The sequence below is a fragment of the Arachis hypogaea genome, chromosome 3 (assembly GCF_003086295.3).
Source record: "Arachis hypogaea cultivar Tifrunner chromosome 3, arahy.Tifrunner.gnm2.J5K5, whole genome shotgun sequence".
Taxonomy (NCBI): Eukaryota; Viridiplantae; Streptophyta; class Magnoliopsida; order Fabales; family Fabaceae; genus Arachis; species Arachis hypogaea.
The window spans coordinates 51,853,949-51,869,764 of record NC_092038.1 but is presented as its reverse complement, the minus strand read 5'-3'; the positions used below and the strand labels follow the sequence as shown (position 1 = coordinate 51,869,764).

At 34.9% G+C, this 15,816-nt stretch overlaps 1 non-coding gene across 1 annotated transcript; it reads left to right on the top strand.

The window, feature by feature from the left end:
* LOC112793521 (small nucleolar RNA R71) lies at positions 1-108 on the top strand. Its single transcript, XR_003198207.1, has one exon. It is a non-coding gene; the product is annotated as a small nucleolar RNA R71 (small nucleolar RNA).
* The last annotated feature ends 15,708 nt before the right edge of the window (positions 109-15,816 follow it).

Below are 15,816 nucleotides of genomic sequence, written 5' to 3'. Positions count from 1 at the left end.
AAGCATGTCAGAAGGACACTTTTTGGTCAGTTGCTTGTATCTTTCCCAAGCTTCATAGATGGATTCACCTTCTTTCTGCCTGAAGGTTTGAACATCCACTCTAAGCTTGCTCAGCTTTTGAGGAGGAAAGAATTTGGCTAAGAAAGCCGTGACCAGCTTATCCCAAGAGTTCAGGCTATCTCTAGGTTGAGAGTCCAACCATGTTCTAGCTCTGTCTCTTACAGCAAAAGGGAAAAACATAAGCTTGTAGACCTTGGGATCAACTCCATTGATCTTAACAGTATCACAGATTTGCAAGAATTCAGTTAAGAACTGAAAAGGATCTTTTGATGAAAGTCCATGAAACTTGCAATTTTGTTGCATCAGAGAAACTAATTGAGGCTTAAGCTCAAAATTGTTTGCTCCAATGACAGGGATTGAGATGCTTCTTCCACGGAAATTGGAATTTGGTGCAGTAAAGTTACCAAGCATCTTCCTTGCATTGTTGTTGGGTTCGGCCATGTATCCTTCTTTTTTGAGATTCTCTGTAAGGTTTTCTCTGGATTGTTGTGCTTTATCTTCTTCTTCAGAGTCCTTTCAGGTTCAGGGTCAGCTTCAACAAGAATGTCCTTGTCCTTGCTCCTGCTCATATGAAAAAGAAGAGGACAGAAAAGAAGAGGAATCCTCAATGTCACAGTATAGAGATTCCTTTATGTAAGTAGAAGAAGAAAAGAATAGAAGAATGATGCACAGAGAAGAGATGAACAATTCGAACACAGAAAGTAAGAGAGGGTTCGAATTATAAGAAGAAGAGAAGAGTGTTGGTGATTAAATAAATATATAGAAGCAGATGAAAGAGAGAGTTTTTGAATTTTAATTTTAAAAAAAGAAAATTATTTTTTTTTTTATTTTAATATTTTGTTAGAGTTTGAAAATTAAGAAAAGGAATAAAATTAAAAGTTAAAACAATTAGTTAATTAAAAAGAATTTTGAAAAAGAAGTTAACAATTTTCGAAAATTAGAGAGAGAAAAGTAGTTAGGTGGTTTTGAAAAAGATAAGAATTTTAAAATCAAACAAAAAGTTAAGTAGTTTATTGAAAAAGATTTGAAAATCAGTTTTTGGAAAGATAAGAAGTTAGAAAAGATTTTGAAATTGATTTTGAAAAAGATATGATTTGAAAAAGATAAGTTTGAAAAGATATGATTGAAATTTATTTTGAAAAAGATTTAATTTTTAAAATCAGAATTAATGACTTGACTCACAAGAAATCAAAAGATATGATTTAAAAATTTAAAGTTTGAATCTTTCTTAACAAGAAAGTAACAAACTTGAAATTTTTGAATCAAAACATTAATTGTTAGTATTAATTTTGAAAAATATGAGGTAAAAATAGGAAAAAGATTTTGAAAAATTTTGAAAAAGATTTTTGAAAATTTTCGAAAGACAAAGGAAAAAAATGAAAATATTTGATTTTGAAAAAGATTTTGAAAAGATAAATAAGGAAAAGAAATATTAACAAGAAACAACTTATTTTAAAAAATTTTGACTAAGTCAACCCAAAGATTTCGAAATTTATGAGTAAAATAAGGAAAATATATTTTTTATTTTTTGAATTTAATGAGGAAAGAGAAAAACCACAAAATGACTCAACACATAAAAATTTTGGATTAAAACAAATGATGCATGCAAGAACACTATAAATATCAAGATGAACACTAAGAACACTTTGAAGATCATGATGAACATTAAGAACTTATTTTTAAAAAATTTTCTAGAAAAGAAAAACATACAAGACACCAAACTTAGATATTTTTCATGTTTAGACACTATGAATTCAAAAAATGCATATGAAAAACAAGAAAATACGCAAAACAAGAAAATATGAAAATCAAACAAGAAGACTTGTCAAGAACAACTTGAAGATCATGAAGAATGCAATGCATGAATTTTTCAAAAAATGCACAAATTTTAAAAACATGCAATAGACACCAAACTTAAAAATTGACACTAGACTCAAACAAGAAACACAAAATATTTTTGTTTTTATGATTTTATTAAATTTTTTTGAATTTTTTTTGAAAATTATTTTGGAAAAACGAAAAAGAAGAAAAAATTTTGAAAGATTTTTGAAAACTTTTTGAAAATAAAATAAAGGTTGAAACAAGAGAAAATTACATAATCTAAACAACAAAATGAACCGTCAGTTGTCCAAACTCGAACAATCCCCGGCAACGCCGCCAAGAACTTGGTGCACGAAATTATGATCTCAATGGTGCCAACAACTTGGTACGCACAGTTGTAATCTCAACTCTTTTTCACAACTTCGCACAACTAACCAGCAAGTGCACTAGGTCGTCCAAGTAATAAACCTTACGTGAGTAAGGGTCGATCCCACGGAGATTGTCGGCTTGAAGCAAGCTATGGTCATCTTGTAAATCTCAGTCAGGCGGATTCAAATGATTATGGAGTTTTGATAATTAAAATATAAATAAACATAAAATAAAGATAGAGATACTTATGTAATTCATTGGTGGGAATTTCAGGTAAGCGTATGGAGATGCGTTATTCCTTCTGAATCTCTGCTTTCCTACTTCCTTCATCCAATCCTTCATACTCCTTTCTATGGCAAGCTGTATGTTGGGGGATCACCGTTGTCAATGGCTACCGTTCGTCCTCTCAGTAAAAATGGTCCAAATGTACTGTCACCGCACGGCTAATCTCACTCATGTTGGAATAGGATCCATTGATCCTTTTGTGTCTGTCACTACGCCCAACACTTGCGAGTTTGAAGCTCCTCACAATCATCCCATCCCAGATCCTACTCGGAATACCACAGACAAGGTTTATACTTTCTGAATCTCCAGAATGCTGCCAATTGATTCTAGCTTATACCACGAAGACTCTGATCGTGAACTAGAAGGCTAAGAGATATGCATTCAAGTTTGTTTGCATGTAGAACGGGAGAGCATAATAATCACATTCATCATGTTCTTGTGTGCGAATGGATATCTTAGAACAGGAATAAGCATGAATTGAATAGAAAATAGTAGTAATTGCATTAATACTCGAGGAACAGCAAAGCTCCACACCTTAATCTATGGTGTGTAGAAACTCCACCGTTGAAAATACATAAGTGATGATGGTCCAGGCATGGCCGTGAGGCCAGCTCCCAATGTCTAAGATAGCATAAAACTGATCAAAGATCCCAGCATGTGAGTACAGTAGTAAAAAGTCCTATTTATACTAGACTAGTTACTAGGGTTTACAAAAATAAGTAAATGATGCAGAAATCCACTTCCGGGCCCACTTGGTGTGTGCTAGGGCTGAGCATTGAAGCTTTCATGTGTAGAGACTTCTCTAGGAGTTAAACGCCAGTTTGCAGCCTGTTTTGGGCGTTTAACTCCAGCTTGTAACCTGTTTCTGGCGTTTAACGCCTGAATAGAGCAGGGAGTTGGCGTTTGAACGCCAATTTGCGTCATCAAAACTCGAGCAAAGTATAGATTATTATATATTGCTGGAAAGCTCTGGATGTCTACTTTCCAACGCAATTGAGAGTCCACCATTTGGGTTTCTGTAGCTCCAAAAAATCTATTTCGAGTATAGGGAGGTCAGAATCCAACAGCATCAGCAGTCCTTTTTCAGCCTCTGAATTAGATTTTTGCTTAGGTCCCTCAATTTCAGCCAGAAAATACTTGAAATTACAGAAAAACACACAAACTCATAGTAAAGTCCAGAAATGTGAATTTTTCTTAAAAACTAATAAAAATACACTAAAAACTAACTAAATCATACAAAAACTATCTAAAAACAATAACAAAAAGCATATAAATTATCCGCTCATTAGCGCGGACGCACAGCCTTGTGGGCATGCACACCCCTACAAAATTTCAACATGTGTGCATGCACAGACTTGTGCGTATGCACACGCAGAGGTAGGCAATATGTTTAAAGGGCTAGCACAGCTTGTGCACACACATGCCCAATGAACATTTACAACCTGTGCGTATGCACAGCCCTGTGCGCACGCACACGTTGGGAAGGGCAATCTGTAGAGGACGCTAGCACGCCTTGTGCGAGCGAACAGAATTACAAAAATTGGTACATGTGCGTATGCACACCTCTATGCATACGCACACGTTTTAAAACTTCTCCTGGGCGTGCGCACACACACCACATGCCCTGTTTCTCAAATTTAAATTTTGTTTTCCAATATTTCACCTTCCCAACAAGATTATAAGCTTCTGTGACACTATTTTAAGACTTTTGGGTTTAATTTCGGGTATGAGAACATGGGAAATACCCTAAGAGTTTTAGTTGATAATATTATGAAAAAAAAATTAGAAAAACGGAGGCTTAGGTTTCGTGTGTAATGAGGATGATTTGATGGCGTGTGAAGAATGATTGGTATATGAGATGAGTACTGATGAACTATTGAGTTCGGTATGGAAATGTGAATTGACAGTAGTTGAGAATGAGTCCAGGACTCGGAATGGAAATGTTGATGTGACAGTGGTTGAGATGAGTCGGGGGCTCGAATGTGCAATGATGAATCATTGATGTATTGAAAATGTTTTCTGAAAAATCACTGAACTACTGTTTTATTCTGAGATAAATGAGACGCTAAGCGCAAGGCAGGGACTGTGGTTAATCCCGCCTGTCAAGGTAATGGCGGCGGCGTAAGGACGGTGGTTAATCCCACTTACTTTGAGATGTGAGGTCTGAGGCAAGAGTATCCCGCTCGCATCCCTTCGAATCAATAGAGTGTGCAGGCACAAAATCCTAGATGGTGATCCGAGCACCATATCTCGGGGGTTCCCAATGATGATTCCGAAGGGCGACATCTCCATAGAGGTGTGTCGGGTTCGCAGTTGAACCGACAATGTGATATCACAGCCAGTAGGATAGGCATTCATCATGTGCATTTTCTATCTGTTTGTTTGCTTTGCCGACTTGTAATTGCTTGCCTAATTGTATAACATGCCTAATTGCTATTTGAATTACTTGTGTAACGACCCAATTTCTGGTACGACATGATCATACTAGAAACTGAGTGCTACCAACTTGTCTTCCTAATTATTATCTATTATTTATTATATGAGCCTGATTCATTGTTAAAAACGTAGTTATTTTGCGAGGTATTTTTTTTAAAAAACATTTGGATTAATAAACTAAATCATTCACAATCAATTTGCAAATAATAACCAATACAACAGTTATAAACAACCACACACAAATACAAATTCTGTGTTATTTCGCAGATGAATAGCAGAATACGGTGAAGTAGTAAACAGAAGATGCAGATAAATAGAAAAATTAAAGAAAACAGAAAGCAGAACACAAACAAAAGAATACAAGAAAATAAAACACAGACACAGATTATAGAATACAAATAAGAAAGCATACACTCATACAACAATCATAACAGAGGAAATGCACAACCAAATATGATGCATGTCTAGTACTAGTGCAGGTAATGAGCTCATTTGTCAGTTTCTACCCGCTCCCGACGTAATCCGAAGCAGCAGAAACTGGTATGGTTTTCCAGTCAGCATAGGTACAGTTCTCACTAACCGACGTATGCGTCATATCCTCTGTAAGCAAACTCTACCTTACAGGTGGCGGCATTCCAGCTGTGTATGAAATCATGTCCTCTGTAAGCAATCCTTGCATTACAGGTGTGGCATTCTAGCCGTGTATGAATTAATATCCTCTGCAAGTGATCCTAGGTTATCAGTTGTATGTATAGCTCTCAATAGCTGTATAGCACTGGAAAATATTCTGTGGTCGTACCACTATTTATCTGACTGCCTCAATGTAGCAGATGAGCATACAAATAATTCTGGAGTTGCCGTAATGCAACAAATGAATAAACAAACATCTGTTGGGTTGCCTCAAGCAACAAATATACATAAAACAAATATCTCTTTATTGTATTACTCATCTCTTTTATCTCTTTGCTCTGTTCTGGTTTCTCTTTTCTCTATATCTCTTTACTCTGCTCTGATTACTCTGTTCTCTGTATCCCTTTATTTTTCTCTGATTACTCTTTCCTCTGTATCTATACTACTCTTTTTTTCTTTATCTCTTTACTTTACTCTGCATACTCTGTTCTCTGTGTTACTTTATTCTGCTCTGATTTCTCTATTTAACGTTTGTATTTAAGGCTTATGTAAATTTCGGAATGAATAGTTAGCCTGTCCCAAGTAAAGGTTCATTAAGTCTGTACTGAAATAGTTTAACTTTTCATATAATACCCAACCCTAGTCGGAACTCAAGGACTAACTATATTGCCTTAGAACGTTCACTAATCTCTGTCTGTTTTTCTATCATTAAAATTTTACAGACTTTTTCTTCAATTTTTATCTATTTTTATCTTTCTTTTATCTTTGCCTCACTAACATGTTATTATCACTCCCTAAGTGTTTTATGAAAGTAATTATGATATTCTACGTTTAAAGTTGTCTTTCTAAAGCTTTTACAGAAAACTGCCTTTTCTATATTATTTTATTATTTTTATTAAAATATTATTTTTAATTAAATATTAGTATTTATTATTTTATTATTATTTATTATGTTATCATTAAATTTTTGAAAATTATCCCACTTTAACTTTTAACCTTTAAAATTCACTTTTTACCACCCGTAACTTTTAATATTTCTACTTTAACCACCCTAACTTTCAGAAATTACAAAATAACCCCTCAAACAACAAAATAATTACAACCTTGCCCTTTTTAAGATCTAAAAGGTGTTCTTCAATGTTCTTCATCACACTCAAAGTGTTCTTCGTGTTCTTCGTAAATTTTTTAGATTCTTTCTCTGTTTTTACCCATTTTTCAGTCTTTTCAGCAAACAATTTTTACCATAATTCATAATAAATTAGCAGCCACTAAAACCCCATCTTTTCTACATGATTTTAACCCAAATTGAAACCCAATTTAGGGTCTAGGGTTTCATTTTCCAGCTGCTCCAAGAACATGAAATCAAAGCCTGAATTTCATCAAATTTCATCAAAATTTCACCAAATTTTCACCAAGAATCAATCATATATGCAACCAATTTTTAGCACAGCCAAATCATACAAAATTCACACAACTCAAACACAAATAATCAAGATTAATTTTGTTACACCCTACCTGGTTTTGCTGCTCCTAATTCGGTTAGACTTTCAGGTGGTCCTCAAGCACTTTTTCCTCCTAAATCACATCAAGAACAACTTTAAATCCAAAAGCCCTCAACTGACAAATCTCTCTCAGCACATTAGAAAGGGATATCTCACGTTAAACTTGCTGGAAATTAATGTTTCTTGGCCCTCAAGTCCAATTAAGCATGAATCCTAAGGAAGAACATCAAGAAAACACATGTTTTGCATGGTTTTCCTTGAAAACTAAATTGAAGAGGGAGGGAGAAAGCTATCTCACCTTATTTCCAACCTTGATATGTTGTATGGTTATGTAGAGGAAGAAGAGAGGATCATTTTGGTTAAATCGGAATTTTGATTTGAGTTTTAGTTCAGCAGAAATCAAGCTTTGAAGATTTAATGTTCATGAAAGTTTCTCTCTTTTCTCTCTTGTTATTTTCGGCCAAAATGAAGAAATGAGACATCCTTGGAGTGTCTTGGGGGTGTAGGGTGAGTTTTGATTTGTTGGCTTGAAGGTGGATTAAAATAATATTAAAATATCTCAGGTGTATAACTACTAAAACTAGGTGTATCGGAACACACATAAAAACATCTCTAAAAATTCTTTTCTGAGCTACTAGCATAAAAGACATTAGTAACTTATTTATTATGAGAATAGATCATGTATGATGAGTCCTTAGCATTGCTAAAATCATCAGAGAGTGCTGGTGTTAAGCTGCACCAGTAAATTGTGAACTCGGTTAAACCGATTTTTTGTTTTTAACTAAAATTGACCAGGTAACCTTATAATATCATTCAAGAAGCTTCTAATACTAATATAATGATAATGTTATCCTATTATCTCTCTTCTCTCATGAATCGAGCCCGGTTCATCAAACTGAGACTATTTACGAAAAATAGAATCAAAACTCCTAACTGATACGGTTCAAAAACTGGGTTCTTCGTGACTACGTTATCGAGCTTGCCTCAGAAAAGGTTCTATCTTAAAGATGACATAATGACAATAAGGATTGAGATACTTGATGATATAGCAGAAGTTCTCCCCTTACTGATCTTTCGGAAAAATCCATATTTTCAGAAAAGATCTCGCGTACTCGAAAATTGGGGTTGTTACATTCTACCCTCCTTAAAGAAAATTTTGCCCTCAACATTTCAGCCACGTGCAAGAATCCATCTTCAAGCGATCTATTTCCTTCAAGCCATCTTGACGATGAGATTGATCTATTCCTTACAACATCCAAATCTTACATAGTCAAAGCCATGAAGATCATAACAACTATGAAAATAGCTTGGCTAACATCGATTCATCGTTCGGAGCTCGATTAAACCATGCCTATTCACAGTCATTGAGGTCTTATCCGTACCAAACAATTAATATTAAGTTGATCAGTCTTAACATCTCAAGTTAACCACAAACTTTCCCAAAATGAGCACTCATAGACATTCATGCCAAATGTATCTTAAAGATACCCTAACAGCATGAGACACACAAGCAGAGTATGCAATGAAGCATAGTTAGTCCACTCCCCAGGCTCTACTGGGAATGAACTGCTCTGATACCAAAGTGTAACGATCCAATTTCTAATACGTCATGATCATACTAGAAACTGAGCGCTACCAATTTGTCTTCCTAATTATTATCTATTATTTATTATATGAGCATGATTCGTTATTAAAAACGTAGTTATTTTGCGAGGTATTTTTTTTAAAATATTTGGATTAATAAACTGAATCATTCACAATTAATTTGCAAATAATAACCAATACCACAGTTATAAACAACCACACATAAATACAAATCAAGCAGTTGGTAACATTCTGTGATCCAGCCTTTATTAGAGTATAGACTTTTAGTTATGACACCCCTAGATATAGCTAAATAATATCTATATACATATATATAAATACAACATCCTAGGTCCTGACCTGTTCAAGAAGTCCCTAAGCTAGCGCCCAGGCTAGCCTAGACTCTATACGCACCTAGTCCCTCTAAACTACTAAAGCGAGGGAAAGTACGTTCTACGTCTTCAAAACTCAAGTCAGGAGGAACGTCATCAAAAGGTGGAAGGTCGTCTACTACTCCTCTGCACGATCATATGTCATCAAAGAGCATCTCTCAAGTACTTCATCGAGTGGCCACATAACAGCAACATCGTACGGAGGACTTAGGCTGAAGTTTGTAGATAAGCAGGGTGCAGACGTTGGCTGGCCTCACAGTATATACATATAAACAGGTAATGGAGTTCACTCTAGACTCAGAAGACTACCTTGAGCGGAATCCTTTTTGCAGAACAGTCATCATCAAACTACGGAAGGGTACTCATGCTTCCATCTGAAGGGAGAAGGGAGAGAGAAGGGGTAAGAACTAGGGAGTTCTTAGTAGGACCGGGGTTATTAGTTAAGCTCATTAATTCAGTGTTGTTTCGCAGATGAATAGCAGAATACAGTAAAGTAGTAAACAGAAGATGCAGATAAATAGAGAAATTAGAGAAAACAAAAAGCAGAACGCAAACAAAAGAATACAAGAAAATAAAACACAGACACAGATTATAGAATACAAATAAGAAAGCATACACTCATACAACAATCATAACAGAGGAAATGCACAACCAAATATGATGCATGTCTAGCTTAGTGCAGGTAATGAGCTCATTTGTCGGTTTCTACCCGCTCCCGACGTAACCCGAAGCAGCAGAAACGGGTATGGTTTTCCAGTCAGCATAGGTACAGTTCTCACTAACCGACGTATGCGTCATATCCTCTGTAAGCAGACTCTGCCTTACAGGTGGTGGCATTCCAGCTGTGTATGAAATCATGTCCTCTGTAAGCAATCCTTGTATTACAGGTGAGGCATTCTAGCCGTGTATGAATTAATATCCTCTGCAAGTGATCCCAGGTTATAAGTTGCAGGTATAGCTCTCAATAGCTGTGTAGCACTGGAAAATATTCTGTGGTCGTACCACTATTTATCTGACTGCCTCAATGCAGCAGACGAGCATACAAATAATTCTGGAGTTGTCGTAATGCAACAAATGAATAAACAAGCATCTGTTGGGTTGCCTCAAGCAACAAATGTACATAAAACAAATATCTCTTTATTGTATTACTCATCTCTTTTATCTCTTTGCTCTGTTCTGGTTTCTCTTTTCTCTATATCTCTTTACTCTGCTCTGTTTACTCTATTCTCTGTATCCTTTTATTTTTCTCTGATTACTCTTTCCTCTGTATCTATATTACTCTTTTTTTTCTTTATCTCTTTAGTTTACTCTGCATACTCTGTTCTCTGTGTTACTTTATTCTGCTCTGACTTCTCTGTTTAACGTTTGTATTTAAGGCTTATGTAAATTTCGGAATGAATAGTTAGCCTGTCCCAAGTATAGGTTCATTAAGTCTATATTGAAATAGTTTAACTTTTCATATAATACCCAACCCTAGTCGCAACTCAAGGACTAACTATATTGCCCTAGAACGTTCACTAATCTCTGTCTATTTTTCTATCATTAAAATTTTATAGACTTTTTCTTCGATTTTTATCTTTTCTTTAACTTTTTATCTTTCTTTTATCTTTGCCTCACTAACATGTTATTACCACTCCCTAAGTGTTTTATGAAGGTTATTATGAGATTCTACGCTTAAAGTTGTCTTTCTAAAACTTTTACAGAAAACTGCTTTTTCCGTATTATTTTATTATTTTTATTAAAATATTATTTTTAATTAAATATTATTATTTAATATTTTATTATTAATTATTATTTTATCATTAAATTTTCGAAAATTACCCCACTTTAACTTTTAACCTTTAAAATTCACTTTTTACCACCCGTAACTTTTAATATTTCTACTTTAACCACCCTAACTTTTAGAAATTACAAAATAACCCCTCAAACACCAAAATAATTATAAACTTGCCCTTTTTAAGATCTAAAAGGTGTTCTTCAATGTTTTTCATCACACTCAAAGTGTTCTTCGTGTTCTTCATAAATTTTTCAGATTCTTTCTCTGTTTTTACCCGTTTTTCAGTCTTTTCAGCAACCGATTTTTACCATAATTCATAATAAATTAGCAGCCACTAAAATCCCATCTTTTCTACATGATTTTAACACAAATTGAACCCCAATTTAGGGTCTAGGGTTTTGTTTTCCAGCTGCTCCAATAACATGAACTCAAAGCTTGAATTTCGTCAAATTTCATCAAAATTTCACCAAATTTTCACCAAGAATCAATAATATATGCAACCAATTTTTAGCACAGCCAAATCATACAACATTCACACAACTCAAACACAAATAATAATCAAGATTAATTTCATTATACCCTACTTGGTTTTGCTGCTCCTAATTCGGTTAGACTTTCTGGTGGTCCTTAAGCACTTTTTCCTCCTAAATCACATCAAGAACAACTTTAAATCTAAAAACCCTCAAATGACCAAATCTCTCTCAGCACGTTAGGAAGGGATATCTCACCTTAAACTTTCTCGAAATTAATGTTTCTTGGCCCTCAAGTCCAGTTAAGCATGAATCCTAAGGAAGAACATCAAGAAAACACATGTTTTGCATGGTTTTCCTTGAAAACCGAATTGAAGAGGGAGGGAGACAGCCATCTCACCTTATTCCCAGCCTTGATATGTTGTATGGTTATGTAGAGGAAGAAGAGAGGATCGTTTTGGTGAAATTGGAATTTTGATTTGAGTTTTAGTTCAGCAGAAATCAAGCTTTGAAGATTTAGTGTTCATGAAAGTTTCTCTCTTTTCTCTCTTGTTATTTTCGGCCAAAATGAAGAAATGACACAGCCTTGGAGTGTCTTGGGGGTGTCGGGTGAGTTTTTATTGGTTGGCTTGAAGGTGGATTAAAATAATATTAAAATATCTCAGGTGTATAACTACGAAAACTAGGTGTATCGAAACACACGTAAAAACATCTCTAAAAATTCTTTTCTGAGCTACTAGCATAAAAGACACTAGTAAATTATTTAATATTAGAATAGATCATGTATGATGAGGCCTTAGCATTGCTAAAATCATCAGAGAGTGCTGGTGTTAAGCTGCACCAGTAAACTGTGAACTCGCTTAAACCGATTTTTTGTTTTTAACTAAAACTGACCAGGTAACCTTATAATATCATTCAAGAAGCTTCTAATAATAATATAATGATAATATTATCCTATTATCTCTCTTCTCTCATGAATCGAGTCCGGTTCGTCAAACTGAGACTATTTACGAAAAACAGAATCAAAACTCCTAACCGATACGGTTCAAAATCTGGGTTCTTCGTGACTACGTTATCGAGCTTGCCTCAGAAAAGGTTCTATCTTAAAGATGACATAATGACAATGAGGATTGAGATACTTGATGATATAGCAGAAGTTCTCCCCTTGCTGATCTTTTGGAGAAATCCGTATTTTCAGAAAAGATCTCACGTTCTCAAAAATCGGGGTTGTTACAACTTGCCTTACATGCAATACTTATGTTTTACTTACATTGTATATAATTGTGCTTTCTACTAGGATTGAGGAGGTTTGAAAGGCGGTGGCGATGGGATCACATGGAGGATAGGTTGGTGGAGGCTGTGGGACAACGGTTGTTTGTTAGGTTAGAAACTCCCTAAGATAGATTACCCTTTTATTGTATTATGGTTTAAGTTATGCTTTACCATTTTAGTATGCCTTAAGATTGAATCTTGTGATGGATATGAAGTATAGGATTGCCTTTGGTGTCCCGGGGTCTTATATCCTACATCACTTGGCACTGTTGCCATACTGAGAACCTCCGGTTCTCATACCATATTCTGTTGTTGTCTTTCAGATGCAGGTCGCAACCCACCTCGGTGAGTTGTCTGGATGGTGATAGAAGCGGAGGATCCTGTTACTCTTGGAGTATTTTTTATTTATTTTGTGTATATATCTCTCACATCTGTATTTTGTTTTTTCCTAGAGGCTTGTATTTGGGAGAGAAAAACTTGTATAAGCTGATTTTTACTGTCTGGTTCTGTATGTCTGTATATAGCTAGCTGACTTAAACTCCGCGAGCCGTGGCTAGATTCTTATGATATTATACTCTTATCTTTTTTTATATTATATATACCTTGTGCTTTAAGTTAGATGCTTCGTTAGCACGTTTTTGCACTTTTTGAATCCTGTTTTTGAGCTATATATTTCATCAGACTTCTAGATTATATTATTTCTTCTGTATATTATATGTATGAGCTATAGAACTGTCATAATCTCTTATTAACCTTTGCTTTATGATGCGAGGTAAAGCATAGGCTAATTAGGGTGTTACATTGAGAATACAGACATGGCAGCCAATCCCAATGACAGAGGAGATACAAGGAAGGTCCTAGGTGACTTTACTGCACCCACTTCTGACTTATATGAACGGAGCATCTCTGTACCTACCGTTGGTGCAAATACGTTTGAGTTGAAGCCTCAACTGATCACTCTAGTTCAAGAGAACTGCCAGTTTAATGGACTTCTACAGGAAGATCCCACCAGATTCATCTCTGATTTCTTGCAGATCTGTGACATTCTTCCAGTTTGCAATGTTTTCAAAAATGACCACCAATTTCCTTCTAATAAGCAGCATGTTTCTTGTGGTGGTTCTCTCTCAAATATTTGAGAAATTTTCATTATTTTCTTGGTTTGGAATATAACAAACTATCAATGGATCTCTTTATATATCTTTATCTAAATATGTTCATGACTTGCTTGCTCGAAGAGGCATGGCAACAAGCAAACCTGTCCCTATTCCTAGGTTAACATATTCAGGTTCTTAATGGCTTAGAGAAGGGTGATTGAATCTATGGCTTTCTTTTAATCTTGAATAATTAGTCCTCAAACCAGAAAATGAAATTTTGCTTTTGTTTAGTCTGCGATATTGATTATGCAGGAGACAATTTTATTTTATCTCATAAATAATAAAAAACAGAAATAGAACAGGGAAGAAAAAGATGACACAGTTATTTATCCTGGTTCATCTACCTTGTGAAAAGCAACCTACATCCAGTCTCCACCAGAACAGTTGTAGAATTTTCATTATCTTTTCAAGTATTACATACACCCATTTCTAAGGATTCAACCTAATCCTATTAGGGACAAACCAACCTTCAACATGAGCTTGACTTGGCCAGGTTACCTCCTAGAATATTAACACACTAAGTGCTCACCCAACCTAACAAGGGATACTTTAGATACAAGATACAAAATAGAGATACAATCAAAAGAGATTAAGATATTAATCTTGGCTTTTCTCTCCAAGTTTCTCAATTTTCCTTTTCTCTCAAAGGCTTTTTCTTAATGCCTCTCTTATATGTAATTTTTCCACTAGGTAAAAACAGCGTAAGATACAACATACAAATAGAATAATCAATGATAAACTATGAAGGAGATGATGTTGAGCAGCTCAAACTATATACACTTCACCTAGTTTATGAACTCTCAAACATTGCTATTCATCTTGGCAGAGTGCTCCCTTTTGTGTAGGTGCAATCTTTCTAAGACTTCAAGCTTTGATTTGTGAGGTTTCTCTCAATTCTAATTTCAGATTCTCTCTCCTTGCTTGCAAGCTGAAGTGATTTTTTCTTTTTGTATGGAGTTCTGTAGCTAGCTCTAGGAATTGCAAAACAAAGTCAACTTCTTGAAGCTTGAGCTAGTTGAGGTCTTACTTCCTTTTTCTTTCATCAGATCAAAAAACCAAGAATTTTAAACCTAAGTTAAGCAAAACAACTTTCTTGAAAATAGATCCTCAATGGGTTTGATAAATCAAAATCATTAACCTTGTGCTTTGGCCCCAAGTTTCAATATTAGCCATTGATTCACAATAAAGTAAAGTAGCCACCACTATCTTTATATTGCTTGAAATGGTTTTGCAGAGAGAAGAAGAAATCAGCAAGTAATTGACTTGCATATTAATGGAAACTTTATACCTTTATCCTCTGATTTAGCTTAACTTGTTTATGTTGATTTTGATTTGACATAGCCTCCTTGATTAGCTTTTCTTTCTTCTGCTTTGGCATTTGATAAGAGAAAATAAGCTTTCTTTTCTTCTTTGTGCATTACTTGAACTGACTAAGCTACCTTCAACAACAACACGTTACCTTTTACTTTTCAAGAGGTTAGTGGAATGAGTTTAGCTTGGTTTGCTATCCCTGTTAGTGAGCACTGGAATCCTTGCATAAGCTTACAATTGGAGTTCACCCTATTATCACTTAGTCACTTCACTCATTAAGGCATCATAAGCAATTCTTCAGCACATTCCCATTAGGAGAGAATTCTTTGTGTATAGTTCTTTTCTTGCTTGGAGACAACCATGGTTTAAGTTTGGTGTTGTGATGCAGATGCATCATTTCCTGTTTTTAGTTGTTATTTTAATAGATTTTAGTTAAGCTTTCATACAAATTCTGTTAATAAATAAGTAATAGCATGAAAAAACTCTGCATTAAGAAAAATCTCAAGCATAGATGAATTTCAGCTAATATACAAGGTAAATATGATGAAATAGATAACACTAAGTGAAGTTGTGATTTTGAGTATTATTAGCACAATTAGTATATTAAGATCATCTTGTATATTACTTTGATGCACTTATTTATTTGATGATAGGCAAAGAAGAAGCAGAGGAAAGCAAGGAGGTGGGGGAGTCAGTGGCAACGTTGGCATACTAACTCCAGTACCAACATTGGTCAAGAAAGAAGGGAGCATT